General features: G+C 46.2%; 1 non-coding gene across 1 annotated transcript; it reads left to right on the top strand.

Annotated features, from left to right (window-relative positions):
- Positions 1 to 7770: 7770 nt before the first annotated feature.
- On the top strand, positions 7771 to 7842 carry trnad-guc (transfer RNA aspartic acid (anticodon GUC)). Its single transcript has one exon. It is a non-coding gene; the product is annotated as a tRNA-Asp (tRNA).
- The last annotated feature ends 8740 nt before the right edge of the window (positions 7843 to 16582 follow it).

Below are 16582 nucleotides of genomic sequence, written 5' to 3'. Positions count from 1 at the left end.
ATATAAGCCACATGTTTATGGGAGTTTTACTTGCGCAAAAATGTTCTGAGGGCACAAGGTTCATTGGTTCAGAGAGATAACCAATCAGACTGTAGAAGTGGTGGATACAGGCAACTAGAGGAGGGGGGGGGGTCAACCAATCAGATGTCTTGTTCCTGCCTCCTCTAGTTCCTTAGACCCACCTCCTCTACAATCTAATTGGTTATCTCTCTGAACCAATCATTTTTCCTTCTGCCCTCAGAACATTTTTGTGAGGGTAAAACTCCCACGAGCGAATCACATGCAAGGAATCAGACAGTAGGAATTCTGCTCACACTCAGCTCCTGGCTTTACTAAGCAGACATCCAGTCTAGAAACCATGAATAATATAGCACTATTACGAGTATGTATTGTGGGACTGCTGACGTACTTACGTTAGCATGGAAAACGAGAGCAGGAAGTGAGGAAGAAGTGAGACAGAAAGATGAGCACAACGAAGTGCTGTCACACTCACACACGAGCTTCCCTCGGATGCCCTCCCACCAAAAACACTGATTATCACTTCACTTCCTTGGGTAATTTGGGGGCCCAAGGCAACAGCCTATTCTGCCTATAGCTGCCATATATATATAGATATTAATATACATATTTTTTCTTCATGACTTTGATCTTATCTAGGCCCCGAGCGGCTCTCTTGTTTGCCCGGATCCGGTCCTGTGACTGACAGAGGCGATAAACAGCAGGTACTGGCATTACGGAAAAAATGTATATGCTTAATAAAAAGCTCAGACCAGCTGGACTCGGGAGTTGTGCCGGTTCCTTCGCTCAGGGCCTTGTTCTTGAACGCTGAATGTTCCCGGCTGCAGAAAATCAGAGGGTGAGAAATCCTTAGCTGAACTTCAGATGAAGAGTGAGCTCGTTTCTCTCAAGCAGACTGACGCCGGTCTAACGCTGCATTAATACCCCTTAGCACTACTGGTCACATTTCCCATGATGCCACTGGGTACAGCCCATGGCGACACTGCCCAGTAGGGGACAGTGTGACAGCTTTCCAAAAGGACCATTCGGTCCTGGAGGGCCAGTCGGTGACACAGTATCCATGATCAGGACTGGGGTACCCTGCTTTACAGAATAAACTAACCAAATGTCGATACTGAATGCAATCTGATTTAACATGGTTTCCTTAAATCCCAATTAAAGGGGGGGGAGACGCAAACACAGCATGTCTGCATTTTAGCTTCAGGCCGTCTCCCAGTCCCTTCGCACTCCTCTCTCCCAGATCCAAGCATCACCAGTCTTAGCGATGCGTCTCGTGTTTCTCGGGCAAAGAGAAAGGAGGCAGGAAGCGGCCATTTTGTCATTTGCTGGTTTTAATCCCCCCCCCCCCCCCAGCTTCCCCCGTCCACCTGGCCGTACCAGAGTGCAGAGCGTCCCTGCCTTTTAAACACGAGCAGCACCTGACTGGGGGGCCCTACGCTGCGTGGTTTTTGGCTCAACTGTGTTTCCGTCTAATTGGCGTCAAAACGGTGGGTTTCATCAATGAGGGTGGTGTGTGGCTGAGCGGGTTGGCAGTCGCCGCCTATGACTGGAAGGTTGCCGGTTTAAATCCCACACCTGGCCGTACCAGAGTGCAGAGCGTCCCTGCCTTTTAAACACGAGCAGCACCTGACTGGGGGGGCCCTACGCTGCGTGGTTTTTGGCTCAACTGTGTTTCCGTCTAATTGGCGTCAAAACGGTGGGTTTCATCAATGAGGGTGGTGTGTGGCTGAGCGGGTTGGCAGTCGCCGCCTATGACTGGAAGGTTGCCGGTTTAAATCCCACAGTCAGCAGAGTGACATCACCACTGGACCCCTGAGAGAAGTCCCTAAACCCCCAACTGCTCTAGTCTCAATAAAAGGTACATCTGCAAAATAAGCTGAATTTAGGATGTGATCCGCAGCTGCGTGGCTGCCATTCCCACCTCCTGATGCCGCCCCGGATGGGGATAATGGCCCACATAAACGCTGATGCTTATTAGCCCTGAGAGATGCTGCGCACCCCAGCAGAAAGGGGCCCTAGTGACGGCCGGGATTAAGCCAGATACACACCACACTCTGCTCCTGTCCCACACTTTCATTCTCCACTCTCCTGTGTTATTCATGAACTCCAAATTACACTCAGCGAGGGTGCAGTTGCTCATTCCCGCAGCCTGCTGTCCTGTCTGTCTTCTGAAAGCTCTCGTCCCACAGAACATAGGCTTCTTCCCAGCTAAGTAAATATTTCATGATCACACTGAAGCAGTAGTGGGTTATCAGGCCTGAAGTGATATATTCCTCCCCCACAAAGTATGCATGGAGACACTCTGTGTGTCTTACTTAACGAAGATAAAACTCCCCCCCCCCCGTGAATTTTGCTGAGCTCAATGCTCTGGAGATGACGGAGATCGAAAATTATACCGGAAATGTTCCATATGTCCTTACAGATGTTTCCTTTGCCTTCCTTCATTGAACAAACCCGTTGTCGTGGGAGAGAACTGCACAACCCCCCAGCTCTCTGTGGGGGAATGGGACCCTGCCTATGCCTTCCTGCCAATCCTGCCAAGTTTCCCCTGTAAGTTGAAGGATCTCCTAACAGGCCTGCATGTAGATTAATGTCATACCCAGGACAAAGCAATTGCAGGTTAAGGCCCTTGCTGAAAGGCCCAACGGAGTAGAATCACTCTGGGCATTCACAGGATTTGAACCAACAACCTTCCACTTGCTTGCACAGATCCCTAGGCCCAGAGCCACCACTCTGCCCCACAACCTCAAAAAAATCCTAGAATCGCCCCCAGCCTTAGGCGATATTCGAGCTGCCAAGGTGCATTGAGTTCAGGTTTACCCAGTGTGTGCTTTACTCTAATCACAGCATACTGGGTTTTCGCCGGGGCAGATGTAGGGAGTCAGGGGTTTCGGGGGAGGTGCTTACTGGCGGTCTGTTGACGAGCCAGTAGGCCTGTTCCTGACATTCCAGCACGATGCGGTCCGCCTTGCGCCTCTGTTTGGCTGCCCTGGTAGGAGCAGAGCAGTCGATGGAGAGTCAGAAAGCATACTGGGTAATTAGCATATAGCGGTAATCACTGAACTGCAAGGTAGGGTTTTCATTTTTCTGTTTCCTTTTTCACTTAGAAATGGATTTCCGACTCTAGTGTTTAGGCTGAGGTCTGATTTAACAGATAGGAGGGAAATTATGACCACACACCATGTTACTTTTTAATTTAGGTAACATCATCATCCTCTTAATACGAGATTTATTCATCCATTCTCATCTGTCCCCTTGTGTGCATTTATGAAATTGATTTCATAGCTCGATGCGACAGTATTCCCGGGCTGGGGTGGGGTTTACCTGAGCTGCTCCTTCGCCTGCATCACCACGAAGTTCCAGGTGTGGTTGATCCGTTTGTGCAACATGTTGTAGCTGTCCTGCGGAGACGATGTTTAAATGCGACATTGCCAGGTCGCACGGCTGGCTGCGTTGCTGCATGGGTTCACGTTATGACTCACAGGCCGAACCCCTCCCAGGATATCAGCTGGCAGTGTCGGATTCACAAACCCTCTTACTGATGAGAACCTAAAATGCGTTGACCCTCGACGCAACATGGCGGCAAGTTGGTGGATGTCTATGTGCGATCCTACTATGTGCATAATTGGTGGGAGGTTTTCTTACACAAAAATGTTCTGAGGGCAGAAGGAAAATGATTGGTTCGGATAGATAACCAATCAGATTTGCAGAGGAGGCAGGACCAAGACATCTGATTGGTTGCTCCTGCCTCCCTCTAGTTGCTCGGATCCACCTCATGTACAATCTAATTGGTTATCTCTCTGAACCAATCATTTTTCCTTCTACCCTCATAATATTTTGTGTAAGTAAAACTCCCATGAGCATTCAGCTATCACATGATCTCATCAAGCAATGCTTCAGACCAGCGAATAAGAATAGCATTGAAATGTACATAAATAAAAATTTTCTCTTACCTTTTCATAGTCTATCAGCTGCCCCTTGCTTTCTGATATTCTTCTTAGTCAAATAAATCGCTTTAGAAGAGCAAAAGAAAGACATGGCAAGAAACTGTGTTTTTCTATTATTCTAGTAAAGGGAAGTAATGATGTAATAGGCGAGCACATGATTAATAATTGGTAATCACCCGTAATCTAGCTCGGAGGCTGGCCACTGCTGAGAGCTCCAGAAGTACGGAGTCTAGCAAAAAGGAGATGCTGTCATTTGAAACTATTCAGAAGCAGCGTGACAAAGGTGCTTTGTGATTTAACATGTCAGGGACAAGGCGGGTGGAAGGCATTTTGCTACTTTAACTGGCATTGGTTCTCATACATCAGTGTTTCCCAATCCGGTCCTCGGCGACACACAGATGATCCACGTTTTTGCTCCCTCCCAGCTCCTACCAGACAGTCTACCGTTTTTGCACCCTCTCAGCTCTGGAGCCCGGACCAGATTGAGGAAATACTGGTCCTACACGGTAATTCCGCAGTCTCTCCAACGAATAGTTTCGATATGCGTGCCCCCCCACATGGCCACCACCCTCTCGCGCTGCCCTCCATCTGAAGAAACCGTGGTTTTAGGTTACCTGGAAGCGATACGGCGTCTCGTCGGGCCGCAGGACGAGCGTCCTGGGGTCCTTTAGGGGGTAAATGTAGCCGTGCTTCACGATCAGATTCCCCACATGAAGTGCCTCTGAAAACACACAAAGTGGTCACTCATTTCCACGTAAACTACTCAAAGCTCAAACAAATCACTACTCGTAGCCCAGATTTAGGCATAGTAATTCTCTAAATTTTTGTCAGTGGAATACAGTAGAACACACGATAACTAGAAACTGAGTAGGCATATTATATTTTATTTTACGGTATAGCAAGTAACTGGAAAAAACGTTGACATGGTGCACAGAATAAGCCGCGGGGGATGGTGCATTCCTCATCGGAACTATAATTAATTACGAGTAATTGGGACTTTCCACTTTCCGGCTGCCTCCGCGGCCATTGGCAGTCAGGCGCTCCCGGGGGTTTCAGACCGGCGCAGCAACAGCGCTGCTAGGGGGAAGCCTAGTGTTTACAGGGAGGGGTAACTGCTTACCGGGGCAACAGGTTTTTTGCCCATTTCAAGTCTGTTAATGCATCTGCCATCTACTGCCTAAAAGTCCCCTCCTTTCCATTCCGACTTCTTTTCCAATCTGGGCTGTAAATCAGGGAAATCTGCTCCCTTGCTATTTAAAACCTCATCTGCATCGCCGGGAATTCAGGACAACAGCGTCTTGCAGAAGTGCATAATGAGGGAGACGGATAGCGATATTTCTCCAGGCATGACTGACTGCCTCTGGCTATCAGCGAAGTTTGCATCGGGACTATCAAACACGTACAGCTCAGCATGCGTAGCGGCGCGACTCGGGACTGGCCTACAGATTATTTGTACTAATAGCCTCTCAGCAGAAAGATAAATAATTCAGCAGATAAATTGACGCCAGGGGAAGAAAATCCCAAAAGCTTCAGGCGAATGGGGTGTCTATGTTATGGACAAGCTCAATTCTGACATTTATTAATTCACAGGCTCAGCAATATCAATGGAACAGAACATGCTTCTGTCAGACACGTGAATTGCATATGCTTACACATAAATGCAGCTAGGGCTAATCTGTTGTATGGATGACAAATTCTATTACTTCATTTGTATTTATTATTCAAAAAGACTCGTTTATTTCTGTTATTTTATTACAAAAAAAAAAAAAAACCTGATGACGTCTTTCGCCAGCAGGGGCGCCATCGTCGTCACGAAGGGAAAAAAACAATCGATTAACCTCACATAAGAGCACCAGGTAACGCTTCCCTACATACTTCTCGGCCCTACCTTCTTCCATGATGGAGTACTTCTGAATTAGCCACTCCACGATATCATTTCCTGGGAAGGCATAGCGAGGAAGGCATCTAGTTAGAGTCGAGAAATGCATTAAGCCGTCATAAATCAAAAAACGCTGAACTCGATAAATAAATTACATAAATAAATATGAGCGCAAGGAGATCGATGACAGTCTTAATGCACAGGATTCCCGAAGGACCGCCGATGTATGGGCTTTCCTGTGAAGGGCTTAAATGACCATTAGGACCCGGCCCCCCGGGACACTGCACGGCCGGGTGTAAGACAACCCGGGCGGCACGAAAAATTATTTTTAAAAAGTAAAATATGTATCGTGCACCCTGTCATCGCATGTGGAATCACTGTGATTAACAGTCTTTGATTCTTCATCTTTATCCCCATGTCGGGATCTTGCATCGCCACAATGACTTGTTCAATCTGGGATAAGAAGAATAGTCAAAATCGTGAAATCAAGGTGACGACAGACATAGTGAAAAACGTTCAACCTAGTAATATAATAATTGCTTAATGTGTGATTTGATATGTAATCGTTATATTCATCATTAAATCACCCGGAGAGACACACTCATATATTTAGGCATATATATAAGTAAACTACAAGGTTTTTCCTCTGACTATCTTAACTGCACGTCAAAGACGTTATCGGATATTCCCGACTACAGACTTTCGGTTTGATCATTTATTCGCGTTATTAATTCGGCTCCTGATTACATTAAACTAAACATGCTCAGATTGTTACAACCTTTGCTTGTCGGTTATTTTTGGGATCTTTCTGGATGGGCTCAAGGCGGGGTCTGTAAGCACAAGCAAACTGCCAGCACTTTTGTTTTACATGAAAATAGTTTGATGTCGGCCTATTGCGTTATTGTCTGGCTATAATTTGGAGGCAATATTAAACAATAGGCCCATATATTGTAAATATACATGTTGTGTTGTTTTGTTGTTATCACAAACGTATAGCCTGATCATAAATTTCATGGATACCTGGATGTTGTATGTTCCATTATATTTATGAATGAATGATTTATGTGAAGTCTGGCTTAGATTCGAGAATTAATCATATAGATAAAAAAAAGTTTTCATTTAAAACTTATCTCATATAATAAAATCCTCGTCCGAACGAACATATGTCAGAATGAAAAAACATTTAAATTATTTTTGTGATGCATCAGTATCAATAGCTACAACGTCATAACAGATATAGATATAATGCGGTTCATACTTTTGAAGTTGATGCGTATCTCCCGAAAAAAATCAACTCCAGAAGAGTCCGCGTCTGTAAATGCCTGAACTTCGGAATCGATCCTACCTTTGTTAGGCGCGGCATCTGTGTCTTGCAGCTGTTCCCTTGGATAAAGATGTTAATTGTCATGCTTACAGCATCTCGATCTCCGGCGTTTGTGAAGTTGGGATTGATGCTGTCCTGTGTTTTTTTTTTCCTTCCACACTTAAGCTCTGCTTGTTACTGCCCCATAGCGGAGCGCAAGTGAAACGGACTACCGGAGATTTGCACTGTTTTTCTGTTAGTGTGTATAATCAAAATATGACTCAGTTTGGCCAGTTAGAAAAATATGATAAAAGTATTCTTTTCCTCTCACTTTTTTTTCTTGATTTAATTACCGACTTCACGTACTTACACTGTGTCCCGTTGCACGATGTAATATTGCGAAACTATGATTTTGTGGCAGTGTTTTGTAAAGGAATTTTCCGTTTAATCATCGTCTTAGTATAAAGCTATATGGTTGTTCTGGTATCAGTGGACGTACATTATGTATTTTTTCTTCTCTTGAGCACCATGGTCATGACATGAAGCTCAGTCATTGATTACTCGCAAATGTTAGTAGTCATCCGCTGTTTATCTTGAAGATGTAAAAGTAGTGCGCGTACATCTCCTCGTTAGTATAGTGGTGAGTATCCCCGCCTGTCACGCGGGAGACCGGGGTTCGATTCCCCGACGGGGAGAGTCTGCATCTTTTTGCCTCGGTCTCAAAAGGCACCAAGCTAGAACCGGCCCCGTGTTAGTGGAAACGGGGCTTGTGACTTGTACTCATGCATAATATTCTGCGGGTCGCTCAGCAGCGCAGCATATGAAACTAGACTCGGATTGTAAGTGTGTGGTTTTGATAATTGATGTATGGATGGATGGATCCTTAATAAGAGATATAAACAATAAGGTCCAGTCGCCAACTAATCATGTAAAATACGTCATAAACTCATGGTTGTTAAACCCAGAATAAAAATGAAGACGTATAACTAGGAAAGTCAACTTGCACATTTCAATTTTGGTTCGATATAATCACGTTGTCCTTAACCCTCCAGTGCAGGAGGGGACGGTAATGCGCATCGAATGTTTCCGAACCTGTGTGTGATACAACCGAGGAAGAGCCGATGACTTCGGGGGAGGAGGGGCAGGCGACTCGGAAGAAAAAGCAGCAGAACCCAATGCAGCCTGTAGCCCATTCAAAGGCCTACTGTTGGACCTCTGCTTATTTTGCAATACGTCTTTAGTACGGACTGAAAAATGTCCGATTTCGATGAGTTTGAGAAGCAGTTAAGCGAAAATCGGCAAGGTAAGTTTGGCTTTGAAGATCGGTGTATGCTCCCTGTTTTAGGGTAATAAAGTGGCCGGCGTGTCCTAGCGCCGAGGATGGTGCGGAGGGCACTTCTGCTGGTTCCGAAAAGAAAAGCGCGGCTGGGAAATCGGTGCCTTTTATCCGAGCGCTCGCCGATTCTGAAACCTGCCCGATTCTTCTTCTCCCAGCTGCCGCAGGATCCCCGAAAACTGACCGCTTTGGTAAATCAGTGACATTCTTTGCTTGGCATTGTTATAGAGATCGCTAGGCCTGCATCCATCAGTGCCCGGCGTACATAACATGGACATTTCAATGAAACGTTATTGGGGTGCACTCGATGTGAAAGCCTGCGGTTTTATTTATTTAATTATTTACCATTATACACTTGGATCATAAATTGCGACCCGCGTATTTTCATTCGCAGTAACACACTATGCATGGATGTTTGTTGCAAGCGTTATATTTTCAAGATCACGTTTAAAGTTTTATGCAAATAAAAACGACCGCGACCACTTGATTTAAAGTCCGCACTTAATAACAGTGTTAGTTACTTGGTTTTTAAATACTACGACGAGTTTTCTATATAATGATATGATTTTGTCTCTTTCCGATGCACAATAGCCTTTCCCTTGGGTCCGAAATGCTGGCCCTGTCATCCGTACAGAATAAGTCTTTCTCACACGATCGCCGTTTCTTCATGATGTATAGACTCTAAAAATCAGCCGCGTTCCCTGGAATCATAACAACTGCTTTTAGGTCGTTATTGCAAAGTCTTGCACCTGTATCTACCTTTACAGCGGATAGCAGTAACTAACAATGATGTACAGTTATATAACAATACACATATAACTTCATTAAAGTGCAGAGAATCCAGTAAACTGAATAAACTTAAGCCATACTAACGCAACTGAAATATACAACATGCGTTACAACGGAGTCGAAAGTAGGATTGATTTATGTACCTATCAAATGGCAATCTTGTCATATCAGCTCCTTATCACTAAATCACTAAAATGTCATTCGAAACGACCTGATTCGGCTAGACGAGCACTAAGTGCCGCCGTGTTTGATAAACTAGCAGTTCCAGTCATTCATATCTGCGCTCTGACTATGCCTGCGATTGCGGTAATTGGTTATTACCGATTTACGTAAGATGCATTGGCCGCTCCGTGTCTGTACTTTTGCAGCGGTGCATTACCGTAACGCTGTTATAACTGATGCATGAAGCTGATTCCTCGAGCAGCACCTGCGTTTAAATGCTTCACTGAAAACTGCACCTTCAGGGATTTATTTAAGCTTCTATATGAAGGACCTGCTGGGATAGAAAGGTGATATTTTATTGCTAGTTTAATAAAGTGCTGTCTGTCAGATTGAAACGATATTAATTACCCATCCATCGTCCAACCAGTTATCTTAGTCAGGCTCCCCTGGAGCCTATTCCAGGCAAATTCCCCATACAGAGAGCAGAGGCAAAATTCAGGCCTCCAGACTCGGAGGCGTGAGGCAACTGTACTCACCACTGTGCTCCTATATCATTAATTAGTCTGGTTATGTTTTTATTGTTTCACAACAGACTGACATTCAAGGGGATGTCCTTGTGCCCTTGAAATTATTAGCCATTGAGAGATGGGTGTGTTTGTTTCAGGAGGGTGTGATTGAATATGTGAATTGAATGGAGGTGCTTCATTCTGGTGAGGAAACTGGGGAGTTAGACCCCGTACCACATCTTGGTCTCTGTAAGTGACTTTTAAGGCATAGCGCTGGGTCAGTCAGCATCCAGCACCCCAGGGAAGTTGGTAATATGATTACTCTGTGACTCATGGGCTTCAAACCCACAACCATCCGGACACACATTCATAATCCCTCTGAGTTACAAATCTTGGATTTATCGAAATGGATGGTAGGGGGGCAGTCATGTCGCTCCGCCCACCGTCTCACTGGTACCACGGTGTCGTCCCCCAGAGCGGGAGAAGGAGCGACACAAGAAGCGTAGCCGCAGCCGGTCTCTGAGCCGTGGCGAGAAGCACCGCCGCTGGAGCAAGGACTCCAGGGGGCGGAGTCACGAGAAGCGCAGCAGCAGCCGCGACCGCAAGGGTCGTGACCGACGGAGCAGCTCACGCGAGCACAAGAAGCACAGGTACCCCCCCTCACGGTCCCGGTTACAGGCACTGAAGCTGATATCTAGCATGGTTTGAGGCCTCTTAACAAGTTTCTTTCACAATCAACCAATTGGTTTCTTCGTGGTGGGAAGGGGGACTGTACCCATATTAAATTTTAACTGGCGTTTATAAGTAGCCCCCGCCATAGCGATGGGACCTCAAAGCCAGCCTAAAAAGTGGCGCATGGTCACACCCTCATGACCTTAAACTGCCTGCGATCCAAAGTTAAATGTAAACATTCTGCCATCTGTTTGTTTTTGCCAGATTCTGAGTGTTTACACTGTATTGTTTGGGGAAAACAACCTTCTGTTTTGTGTTTGGGCAGCTACTCTCCTCGGAGAAGCCGTAAGAAAAGGACATACAAGTACTGGGATGTTCCCCCTCCGGGATTCGAGCACATCACCCCCATGCAGTACAAGGCAATGCAAGGTTTGGATGCGACGCTTCCATGTGTGCTAGTTCAGTATTGCAAGGTTATGGTATATTGGTTGCAATGAAAGCATTTATTCTGGAGTGCCCTCCTCCCCCCTGCTGGTCAAAGAGGGAATAACACTTGGGATGATTTCAGACAGTGTGAAGAGAGCTTAAACCTAGGGGTTAGAAGCAAATGAAGGCGACGATCCGGATGTTCTGGCCGTCCCTGGTTGGGGTCTTGAAGCCCTTTCTCCTCCCCACAGCTGCAGGGCAGATCCCCACGATAGCTTTACTGGCAACATCCACCACCAGCGGCGTGGCAGTGACGCCCACCCAGGTGCCGATGGTCGGCAGCCAGATGACCCGGCAGGCCAGGCGGCTTTATGTCGGCAACATCCCCTTCGGCCTGACGGAGGTGAGTCCAGGCAAAGTCCCGCGTTGCCTTCTGTCATGCATACTGGTGTCATGTGTAGCTCAGTGAGTTAGGACACTGAGCCGGTCACAAGAAGGTTGTTGGTTCAAATCCCTTGGGCAGCAGAGTGATTTCACCATTGGGCCCCCGAGCGCAGCCCTTAAGCACTATTTGCTCTAGGAACTGTCTGGTCCTGCTTCTTCAATGAAATGTATGTTGCTTTGGATGAAAGTGTCCGCAAAATAAATAGATAAATGTACTAGACTTGTCAGTCATTTTTTTTCTCGTTTGCCTGTTTTGATGTCTTCAGACGTCTGCCTGTCTTCATTCAGTGTGTCTGCCTGTCTTTTTAGGAGGCCATGGCGGATTTCTTCAATACCCAGATGCGATTGGCTGGCTTATGTCAAGGTCCCACCAATCCCGTCCTCGCTGTTCAGATAAACCAGGACAAGAACTTTGCCTTCCTTGAAGTAAGAGTCTTTCCTGCCTAATGGCTGCTGTGTCCAGGCGGAGACCGCAGCCTTCCCTGATTAACGACGTTCTTCGTTCTGCCCTAGTTTCGGTCCGTGGATGAGACCACGCAGGCAATGGCCTTCGACGGCATCATTTTCCAGGGTCAGTCGTTAAAAATCAGGCGGCCCCACGACTATCGCCCCCTGCCTGGCATCTCAGAGCAGCCCGCCTTCCACGTACCAGGTCCGTTTTGCTTGTCGCCGTCATAACCTTAATCTTTATTTACCTTTGAAGAGCCGATCGGCAAGGCCAGTTTTTTGTACTCGTTACGGACTGACTGTCCTTCGCAAGCTGCGGATGTCTTGTCATATAAAGAGGGAGACTTTCACTTTTATTTACTTAATGTTGTAAATATTTAGCAGACAGTTTTATCCAAAGTGAAGAATGTTTTTTTTTTTTTTTTTTTTTGAGAAATCAGGGTCAGCCTGTCCCTAGAGCAAACTCGCCGGCCCAGTGGTGTGATCACCAGTGATGTGAACCAGTGATCTTCTGATGATAACGCTGGCATCCTAACCAGCTGAGCCACACACACACACACACAGCTCAGTCACTCACTTCTTACTGTTAACATAGGGGTGTTGTGTGGCTCTGTGATGTTTGCCCATGAAAAGAAGGTTGCTGGTTGGCAGGGTTGGCAGAGTGATTTCACCACTGGGCCCTTGAGCAAGGACCCTAACCCCCAAATTGTTCTAGGGTTGCTGGCTCCTATTCTAGTTAAAAATTCTGGACACACCTACTGAAAATGACTTGTTTTTCAGCAAGATAATGACCCAAAGCCCACCTTGAAGGTTATGCAAGTAGCTTATTACCTTGTGAACTAGGAAAGAGATGGTCCCCACAGCCCCCCAACCTAAACTCTATAGAGCTGGTTTGGGATCAGTTGGATGAGAGTAAGAGTAAGGTAGCCAGCTTGCGCGCAGAACTTGTGGAAACTCGAGGACTGTTGGAGAAACGGTCCAGGTGGGTACATATGTTAGCTGGTTGAGTCCGCAATGCTGTCATCGAAGCCAATGGCTCCTATTTTGAAGAGACAAAAATTTTGTCTTTGCAGTACTTCATATGCATAACTTCCATGCCCAAAGGCCTTTTACTATAAGGTGAATAACAGCTAAAATAGAGACAAATGCATTAAGAGCAGGTGTGTCCATACTTTTGACTGGTGCTGCATGTGTCAGCATCTCCCATGGAGAGCAAGATGGGAGAGACAAAAAACAGTCGTCAAACTGCCCCAGTATTTAGGTATTTTTTTGCTGGAGTTACATTTATCTGATATTATATAGGAGATAACGACGTCATACTGATTTGAAGTTGGCTTATTTCACTCGCGCCGTTTGCTCGTGGTCATTATCCGGCATGTTGACGGTTTGCTGTGATCGGCCGGCTTTGGGCGCCGTGCCGCTCTGTCTGCAGGGGTCGTCTCCACCGTGGTTCCAGACTCGCCACACAAGCTCTTTGTCGGAGGCCTGCCCAACTATCTCAGTGACGATCAGGTACCCCGCCCTCAGTCTCTGTCGCCGGGGAGCCGACCCACAACCCTCCTGTGTTTCTGTCCCACTGCTGCACGTGGAACTCAAGCAGGCATGCACACACACGCACACGCACGCACGCACGCACGCGCACGCACATACATACATAAAATAAACACTCGTCTCTGTGTAACTGATTAGTAGGAAAAGAAAGCCTGTCAAAGTTACCTCACCGCTTAAAATTCATTACAAGATACTGGGGGGTCAAATGTCAGCATCATGTTTAAAGCTAGCTGCTGAAAATAGCCGCACATTTGAGGTTTTTTTTTTTTTTTTTTTAAAGATATTCATGGGATTTATTAAACATTTATTAGACATGTAGGTAATGAGTTGACAGTTACATTACGCTCATTGTTTATCCAGCTGTAAATTATGAAGATATTGAGACCCCGCTAATGTAAAAGGTACGTTTCCCAAAACCTCATGTTATCGACTTGCATAGTTGGAACCATTCAGTTCTTATCTAATGTTGTTAGCAAATAACCTTATTAGCAACAAAGGCTTTGGGAAACGTGCCTTACAGCTGGCGGCTTGCCAAACCAGTCACGTAGCCAGTCCCTGTGCTGCCTGTTGCTGGGTACCCTGGAATATTTGTATATCGGGTTAATTGCTGAGTGTTAGTCGGATGAATCAGCCGCGTCGTTTTGCTGCATGAAAATTTAAAATCGAGTCATCTGCGCGTCACCTAACTGACGAATACCTCCACATTGCCGTACACCTGTGTTTGCCCAATCCCAGTCCTCGGGGAACCGCCGACTGTCCACATTTTCGCTCCCTCCTAGCTCCCAGCCAATCAGGAACACCGAATACCTGGTACAGGTGTGCTGAGAGGAAGCAAAAACGTGGACTGACCGGGGGGGTACCCCCGAGGACTGGGCTGGGAAACACTACCATAGACTGTGCTTGAAATGTGGGGGAGATCGACCAAGTCCCCAAACGCTTCAGTATTCGCAGACGTGCCGTGTCTCACGTCCATGTCCGCACACTGAGAACGATGACTTCACATCCCGTTAACAGCGATGGGGAGCTGCGGAAGAATCGTTCCCTACATTGCTGTGTCGCTCGAAAGGCAGAAAATACTTCGGACCTTTTTCCCGGTGAACGATTATCAGCTTCACTGGAGTTTTCACATCGTGCCCCATGCCCTATTCTGTTATGACGTCAGTGATGGATAATATTACCATAACAACATGCACAGATGAGGTCGTCTTACTCTGAAAGTGTTGAAAGGGTCACATTTTAGACATTTTCTACTTCTCATTAGCATCTTTTATGATTTTTTTTTTTTCTTCCTATATCGCCACCCCACTGAAATCGGCCCATTATAGACATAATCCATACAGGCATTTAATAGTTTACCTATTTATTTTGCAAAAGTTAATCGCAAAACGTTTTGCGTCCACCCCTGCATTGTAACATTTTGAGCTCCGGTGTCCCACTCACTTTAGCCTAAACTGTTAAAAATGGCAAGACTCAGCCCACAAGATAGTGATCGCGGTTTCAGTGAAAGGTAAGTGAGAAGTGCAGTCAGTTTGTTTTTCTTTGATTTTTTTCCTCCTTTTCGGATTGTCATCGTAATCTTTCTTATCCAGTGTGAGTCACATGTAATCCAAGTCAAGAGGAAGGCTGTACCAAAGCAGCACTGGGGGGAGAGAGTTTGAATCCAGCAGAACTGTTAATGTATTTCACGTCAAAGCCAGTAAATGTGCCATAGACAGGTGAAATGGAAACCGCTGCTTGTATCCTGGTGTTTACATTTTTTTTGCAGTCCCTGCTACCGCTTTGATACTTACAGCTCTTTCATTTTTGTTCCCCACTTTGTCCCCAGCTAGGGGCCTGTAAGATCGTTAAGTCTTCGCTCATAATTTGTTCAGTAGTACTGACCTACTGCTGCCATGCCAACATGTAACACAAGGCAAGTAAGACATTCCGTCCCTCGCACGGATATCCTCCCTGTCGACGGCCTGCCCCTGTGGGGGGGCTCTGTCCTGGAGTGCTCTTAAGCATATGGGGTCCTTTTTTTGGGGGTTGAAGGCTGGGGAGAGACTTATTATGCTGATCACAGGGTATAAATTTGATTTTTTTTTTTTTTTTGCCCCTAAGAGAAGGTAGGAGGTAGCGCCCTCTTGTGGCTGCCAGTGTCCCAGGTGACTCCTTTCTGAAGTCAGTGGTTAATGCGGCTTTACAGTAGATTCCTGTAGAATAAGTGAGGAATGATGTTAGCAGAGCTATTTCGTCCTGTTTGGCTTCAAGCCGTGGCCCCTTTAGCAGGACCCTGTGGCGGCTCTTAGCTTTACCTGTGAGTTTATCTCCTGTAGGCTTTGTCCCTCTAATTAACTGCACCAATGTGGTTCTTGGTTTTAAGAACAGGAAGTCAGTGATTCGGCTGGGTTTGTGTTCTGCCGAGTCGCCCCCCCCCCCCTCCACATTGTATACATGGAACACTTAACATATAATTAGCTGTTTTTATTTAGTTTTTTTTTTATATACCATCTAGCTTAATTATTGTGGCCCTTAAAATCAGATGCAACTCGGTCCATATTTCAAAATTCGTAGTTGGAATTATCAGAGAACTTGATTAGGAATTCAGTTGTGTTGTATATGCTGTAGGATGGGGGGGGGAATCTGTGTTATCATTCATTGACAAGAATCAAAATAGTTACTTTTGTACGCTCCCAGTAAGTAAGTCATGCAGAAAGGGCACAGGGGGCTTTGAGCTCTAGTGTTGCACCGTAATGTCGAGCCACTTGTCATAAAGCCATTTTCCTGATGTCTTCACTGTTTCCTCATGTCGTTTTGCAAAGTTTAACATGCTGCTTCTCCCACAGTTAAGATTAGCATTTCTAGCGAGGCGCCGTGCCTGGACTGTCGGGCTAATCGCCCCCCCGCGTCTCCTCCTCTTGCCCAGGTGAAGGAACTCTTGACGTCGTTCGGACCTCTTAAGGCCTTCAACCTTGTGAAGGACAGTGCCACGTCACTGTCTAAGGGTTATGCTTTCTGTGAATACGTGGACATCAGTGCCACTGACCAGGTGCGTGAGGTGGGGCAGCAGCTGGAAGGTCTGGGGTGACTCGGGGCTTCCGGATGGAATTGCTGACGCTTGTG

This window comes from Brienomyrus brachyistius, unplaced genomic scaffold (assembly GCF_023856365.1).
Source record: "Brienomyrus brachyistius isolate T26 unplaced genomic scaffold, BBRACH_0.4 scaffold634, whole genome shotgun sequence".
Lineage (NCBI taxonomy): Eukaryota > Metazoa > Chordata > Actinopteri > Osteoglossiformes > Mormyridae > Brienomyrus > Brienomyrus brachyistius.
The sequence above is the reverse complement of the archived record's forward strand: the minus strand, read 5'-3'. Positions and strand labels throughout refer to the sequence as shown.